At 39.9% G+C, this 7111-nt stretch overlaps 1 pseudogene across 1 annotated transcript; it reads right to left on the bottom strand.

The window, feature by feature from the left end:
• Positions 1–234: 234 nt before the first annotated feature.
• LOC147321682 (NACHT, LRR and PYD domains-containing protein 1a allele 5-like) lies at positions 235–6518 on the bottom strand (annotated as a pseudogene). The gene is made up of 2 exons (XR_015130999.1): positions 6356–6518; positions 235–3326 (listed from the first exon to the last, which is right to left on the bottom strand). The product of XR_015130999.1 is annotated as an NACHT, LRR and PYD domains-containing protein 1a allele 5-like (transcript).
• Positions 6519–7111: the final 593 nt, after the last annotated feature.

The following is a 7111-nucleotide window of genomic DNA, read 5'->3' as shown; positions in this document are numbered from 1 at the left end:
GTTAAATAACCATGGGGACAAGTTATTATAGTTAATAAAGCAAACTAGAAACTGAAAATCTAAAAATAAAAGTGAGAATAAATAATGCTGAAAAACACCCTAAAGAGCAGACTAAAATCGAACTCACATTATTGCATAATTTCAAAACAAAGCAGGAATTTAAAGGTAAATGTGTTTAGCTGTTTGGTTTCTGTCAGATTTGTTGAAACAGATTCAAACACACACTAAAGACACTTTAATGTTTGTTTCCCTTTATTTAAACTCAGACTAAGATGTTGAAATCACTGTCATCATTCAGCTGTCTTTACAAAAAGTGCGTATGTGGATTTTTAAATCAGAAACCTACAGAGAAATGTGTGCTTCCTGCCATAAATAACATGTGAGATCTGCAGTAAAAAACAATTTATAAACATTTTTAATTTTATAGAACTTCTTTGAAACAAATCAAAATTGATTTTAATGCAACTTTTTTTTAAAGAATTATCTTCACCTGTCAGATTTGGTTCACACAGTCACAACAACTGAACAGAAGAACTCTAACGTCTGTGACAAAGTGCAAAAGTGCAGAATAAAAATAAATGCAGCCGCAATATTTGATGAAAAGTTTAAATTATATGGTTTCAGAATAAAAAAAAAAAAATGTCTTTCTTCACTCACTTCAGTTGTCAAAGAAAGATAAAAATGACTTTGGCGTCATTAAAGAAACACATTATGATCCATAAAATATCCATTCAGTTTAACCTGAGGTGCTGACAGAGGATGTGATCATTCTCATGGAGAAAGTGAACTCACTCCTCACAGTGTCGATAACAAAACGAGCCTTTTCCCTTTTGTCTTGCTTCGCATCTGCTGCCTCCCTCTCTGCATCAGTTATCACCTTTTTCTCCAGCAGTTTGTCGATCAGGCTGTTGAGAACAGGTCCTGATATCCCTTCAATGAAGCAGCTTCGTGTGTTTAACAGCCTCTCAGAAGGAGGACGACTCAAAGTTCCCACTGTAGGGGAGAAAAGACACAATTTTCTTTCCCAAACACAGGTGGAGCTGCTCTCATCTTTCAGACTGAGGTCAACATCTGTGAGGATTCTTAAAATCACCTGGAATGTCGTGAAGTAGCTGTCGTGGTACTCATCATCAAAATCAGCTTCTTTTGGTTGAACTTTAATCAGATCATCCTCAGGAACAGTGGACAGAGTGTAAACCTGCCTTGGATGCAGTTTGCAGTGAGGAGGTGTATCTATGTACCTCTCATCTCCATTTAGTTTCCTCCTGGTGCGCTGTACATCACGGATCACGATGTTCCTTGGAAGCAACAACACACTGAGGATGGATCTGGGATCAGGATCAACTGGGAGTTTGTAGAAGAGCAGAACCAAAGCTTGGACTGGGTCAGGAGGAGAGTCTTCATCCTGAGGTGAGGATTAATAAACTCGATGCCTTCGTCATTCACATGAGCGACCTGCAAGAACTGACCTCCACCTGTGGAGATGAGCTCACAGTGTGGGAGATGAAGCTGACACACAGACTGCTGCTGACATTTGATGTCAAACAGGGGTCCTGCAGGCTTCTTGTGGTGTTGGGCCAGCAGCCTCCTGTTCCAAGGGACAGTCCTGTAAAGCACGTCTCCTTCTGCCTTCATTAAAAACACCAGGCCGGTCACACTGCACTGGTACAGGCAGGTTTCATCATTAAAAATCATCATTAATAACAGGTGTGAAGACCTTTAACAGCATATCAGGTGAGCTGTTTACTTGTGCGACGTTGTTTGCACAGGGTATTTTGCTCAGTGAGACCATGCTGTGAGAACAAGGCAAGAGGCAGGATGTCCTCCAGGGCCCACTGAAATTACTGGAGAAGTGAAAGAGAGGATAAGCTGAGAGTGGAGCAGATTTTCATTAAAGTTTATTTAATCATCATCCAACACAGTTTCCGACTCCATATTAATGCGCTTCATGACTTCTTCATAGTCAGAACTGCTACCTGCTGCTGATTCGTCAACAAAAGGTGAACAAGTGTCATTAAGACCATCTCGTGTTGCCTGAAGAGGCTGACGGATATCTGGTCTTGACCCAAGGGCATCTTGTGTCGCCTGAAGGGCATGTTCTGTTGCCCGAAGGGCATCTTGCGCTGCCTGAAGGGCATGTTGTGTTGCCCGAAGAGAATCTTGTTTCGCCTGAAGGGCATCTTGTGTTGCCTGAAGAGAATCTTGTTTCGCCTGAAGGGCCTCTTGTGTTGCCCGAAGAGAGTCTTGTTTTGCCTGAAGGGCATCTTGTGTTGCCCGAATGGCTTCTTGTTTTGCCTGAAGGACCTGAGAGGCATGTTGTTTTGCCTCGAGGGCCCGAAGTGCATCTTGCTTTGCATGAATGGCATTTTGTTTTGCCTGAAGGGCATCTTGTTTTGCCTGAAGGGCATCTTGCTTTACCTGAAGGGCCCGAAGGGCGTCTTGTTTTGCCCGAAGGTCATCTTGTGTTACCTGAAGGAGCCGAAGGTTATCTTGTGTTGCCTGAAGGACCCGAAGGTCATCTCGTTTTGCCCGAAAGGTATCTTGTGTTGCCCGAAGGGCATCTTGTGTTGCCCGAAGTGCATCTTGTGTTGCCCGAAGGGCGTCTTGTTTTACCTGAAGGGCATCTTGTGTTGGTCGAAGGAACCGAACGGTATCTTGTCTTGGCTGAAAAGCCCTAACGGCATCTTGTGTTGGTCGATGGGCCCTAACGGCATCTTGTGTTGGCCGAAAGAACTGTACAGCATCTTGTGTTGGTTGAAGGGCCCAAACGGCATCTTGTGTTGGTCGAAGGGGCTGAACAGCATCTTGTGTTGGCCGAAAGAACTGTACGGCATCTTGTGTTGGTCGAAGGGGCTGAACAGCATCTTGTGTTGGCCGAAAGAACTGTACGGCATCTTGTGCTGGTCGAAGGGCATCTTGTGCTGCCTGAACTGAAGTTAGTTCAGCTCTTGCTGTTCTATTCCGTGTTGGACTGTACATCTTGTTCTAATGGCTGTTATGCACCCAGGTATGAACATCCAATGATATACAAGAGTTGAAAAACAAGCTTACTGAGAATTTAGGGATGAACTTCTAAAACACTGGTTTAGAAGCTGAGACACGGGTTTATTCTGGATCATTAGGTTACGATCTAACTTCGGAGTCTTCTTTTTCTCCTGTGCTTTCGCTTCCACTCGAAGTTTCACTTCTTGATTTTTTTTGTTAAGCGGTATATCCAAATTCCTCCATCAAGGGAAATTGAGCTTGCCTTTGTTTTCAATGACCACTGAAAATGTTATGAACTATTCAAAACATTTTACAGCGACTTTGGCTGTTGGAGTTTTCCCCTGGTGGAAAACACAGAATAAAATTCATTAACTAATTAAAACTCTTATAAACACAGTGCCTCACAGTGTTTATTTTAATGCGACAATGGTAAATGATTTATTAACTGTGTAACCTTAAAAAAAAAAAAAAAAAAAAAAAAAACCCAAAACTTTCAATCAACAGTACAGACCAGGGGTGTCGAACTCCAGACCTCGAGGGCCGGTGTCCTGCAGGTTTTAGATAACACCAGTCAGCACACTTGAATCAAATGATTAGGTCATTACCAGGCCTCTGGAGAACTTCAAGACATGTCAAGGAGGTAATTTAGCCATTTAAATCAGCTGTGCAAGGATACATCTAAAACCCGCAGGACACTGGCCCTCGAGGCCTGGAGTTCGACACCTGTGGTATTGACCAGCGGTCCCCAACCTTTTTTGCGCCACGGACCGGTTTGTGCCCGACAGTATTTTCACGGACCGACCTTTAAGGTGTCGTGGATAAATACAACAAAATAAAACTAGTACTAGTACCGAAAAAAAAAGATTTATTCATAACACACGTGAAAAGACCCAGGAAAACAGAGTTAACGATAAAGACAATAACAAAATAACGCTGAAAACCGATAAAAACCCTGAAAACCATACATTTCACACCTGAGCCTCAACTCTCGCGGCCTGGTACCAAACGACTCACGGACCGGTACCGGTCCAAGGCACAGGGGTTGGGGACCGCTGGTATAGACAATATAAATATAACACAGCCCATAGAAAATACTACAAATACTTGAAAGTTACAGGTGAAAATGTAAATGGCATGTGCCATCTTAATACTGTTTAAACTCTGCAAGCCATGTATGCATTTTTCAAAGAAAAATATGTAGCTTTAGCTGGTTCTTGCATTTCCATGGCACAAGTCAGATGTCCGTTTTTATGCAGATTTTCTCTTTCCCCGTTTATGTGAATGAGCAACAGTTTTACTTTGATTTGCTTTTTGTATTTGTATATTAGTTTCAGGCTTTTTTATTTAGCATAAAAATATATATTGTTGAATAAAGTAACATCATGTCATTTGTAGGTGCATGTTTTGTCTAACAAATATGTCCCATAGCCAATGAAATGCATTTTATTTCTTATATTTAACTGCTGTGCTCCAGTGCAATTCCTTTCCAGCCCCCTGTTTGGAAAATCCCAGACCGCAGTAAAACTCGCTCCATCCATCACTTATCCCAGCTGAAGTCATTTGAAGGAAATAATAATACAAATTGATTATACAGAATGTTAAACACACTTTGATAAGTTATTAGAACTCCTTGTATTTTTACTCAGTTGTATAAAGCATTTGTATTCCATTTTTACCCTATTGTATATTTTATTCTATTTATTCTACTGTATATAGTATTTTATTTTATTCTATTCTGTACAGTTGTGTACAGTGTTTTATTCTTATTGTATTCTAATTTTTGCTATATAACTTTTGCACTGTTCACTTCCTGCTGTGACAAAACAAATTTCCCACGTGTGGGACTAATAAAAGGTTATCTTATCTTATATTGATGTTATTCATGCAAGGCAAGGCAAGTTTATTTGTATAGCACAATTCAACAACAAGGTGATTCAAAGTGCTTTACAGAGACATTAAAAAACCAAAACAATAAAAAAAAAAGCACGATTTAAAATTGATTAAAAAAATAATAGTCGATAAAATCAGTAGTTAAAATGTAAGTTTTGAAATTTAAGCTTAAAAGTGTGGATTTGGTGCTTTATTCAAATGCAGCTGAGAACAGGTGAGTCTTCAACCTGGATTTAAATAAACTGAGTGTTTCAGCTGATCTGAGGCTTTCTGGGAGTTTGTTCCAGATATAAGGAGCATAAAAGCTGAATGCAGCTTCTCCGTGTCTGGTTCTGACTCTGGGAACTGATAAAAGACCGGATCCAGATGACCTGAGGGATCTGGAAGGTTCATACTGGGTCAGGAGGTCACTGATGTATTTTGGTCCTAAACCATTCAGAGCTTTATAGGCCAGCATCAGAACTTTAAAGTCTATCCTCTGACGGACAGGCAGCCAGTGTAAGGACCTCAGAGCTGGACTGATGTGGTCCACTTTTTTGGTCTTAGTGAGGACTCGAGCAGCAGAGTTCTGAATGAGCTGTAGTTGTCTGACTGATTTTTTAGGTAGACCTGTAAAGATGCTGTTACAGTAATCAAGCCTACTAAAGATGAATGCATGGACTAGTTTTTCCAGGTCCTGTTGAGACATCAGATCTTTTATCCTTGAAATATTCTTGAGGTGATAGTAAGCTGACTTTGTTATTGTCTTAATGTGTTTTTCTAAGTTTAGGTCTGCATCCATCACTACACCCAAATTTCTCGCCTGGTTTGTGGTTTTTAGATGTATAGATTGAAGTTCTCTGGTGACCTGTAATCGTTTTTCTTTGGCACCAAAGACTATTACCTCAGTTTTGTTTTTGTTTAGCTGGAGAAAATTGTGGCACAACCAGTCATTGATTTTCTCAATGCATTTACCAAGAGCCTGTACAGGGCATGCAAGGCAACAACTGAACAAGAAGCAGAAACTAAAGACTACTGCGCATGAAACATGCTGTAAATAAAAGAATCAGACGATTTTAAACCGAAACTGAATGACTTACGGGGACGTTATACTACTACTGTTCAATCGAAATTTTAAACGAATATCCTCATGTGTGGCTCTCGTTTTTCTTAGAAAAGAAAATTAGGTAAAAAAATAAAATAAACTGCTAATTCTTTGTTTTTACATTTATCGGGTCCCAATATGCCCGAATATCAAAGAGAAATAAAAAAAAATGCATGCCATGGAAGAGTTCGGGTCTTAGGAGGTTACATTTCCTCGCTTTCTGTCTGTCACACCAGGTCTGCTCATATTAATCAAGGCCTATGTTTCAAATAATCAGGTCTACAGGTAATCCGTGTAAACAAACCCCATCGAGACCCTTCCTTCAAAACTTTGATACATTTTAAAAGTGTAACGTTTATAGATAAATTTGCTAGAGATGCTCTCGTGTTTCCTTACCTGCTGCTGGAGCTCCCATGTTTAATCCAATCTCGCATTTCCTCCTTCGACTCGAATAATTAAATAAATAAATTAAAAACTGCGAGTTACTCTGTCGATGTTACTCAGGTGAAGATGTACACATTTCTAATCTTTTCCAGTTATTCAAAAACTCCGCTAACGAATAGTCCCGCCCACCTTTTTTTCAGGTGCGTCTTCTTTTTCTTCTTCTTCTTGATATTATTTATTGATGGTTTGCAAACAGCAAAATAGTGCTTTACCGCCACCAACTGGTTGGAGTCTTGACTGAAATGTGAAAATCAATCAAATCCTCTCAAACAAATGCGTCAGCCTTAACGTTTGCTGGATCTCTATCAGGATGTCAGGTCTGCAGTCTGAGTGACTGTCTTATAAACTGGCCAATGATGAACTCGAGTCTGAGCATAACACAGATCTCAGCGGGTTTGCATCTTCAATCCACTGGACAGCTAGCGGTGTTGAAACCACTTCTCCTGTTTACACTGAATCATCACTGATCCTTTTCCTTACTTTGATATTAAACTCATATGCCCTTGCTGTATGTGAGTTTATTTTATTCCAGATTCGATTTTTTTAAAGTAGACCAAACACTTTATTTAAACATTATCCATTTCCTAATTTAGAAAGGAACTCCTGGCTTTAAAGGGTGTGTTAATACTTTTCTTTGTTGTTTTTTCAGGTTGTTTATTAAACAAAGGATAAATTAGATTGTTGAATGAAGTAGTACCATAACACATC

The sequence above is a fragment of the Aulonocara sp. 'chitande type north' Nkhata Bay genome, linkage group LG9, assembly GCF_057382095.1.
Source record: "Aulonocara sp. 'chitande type north' Nkhata Bay isolate Kocher_YH1m ecotype deep benthic linkage group LG9, A_spYH_male_GT1.1, whole genome shotgun sequence".
NCBI lineage: Eukaryota > Metazoa > Chordata > Actinopteri > Cichliformes > Cichlidae > Aulonocara > Aulonocara sp. 'chitande type north' Nkhata Bay.
This window is presented reverse-complemented; position numbering and strand designations above follow the sequence as displayed.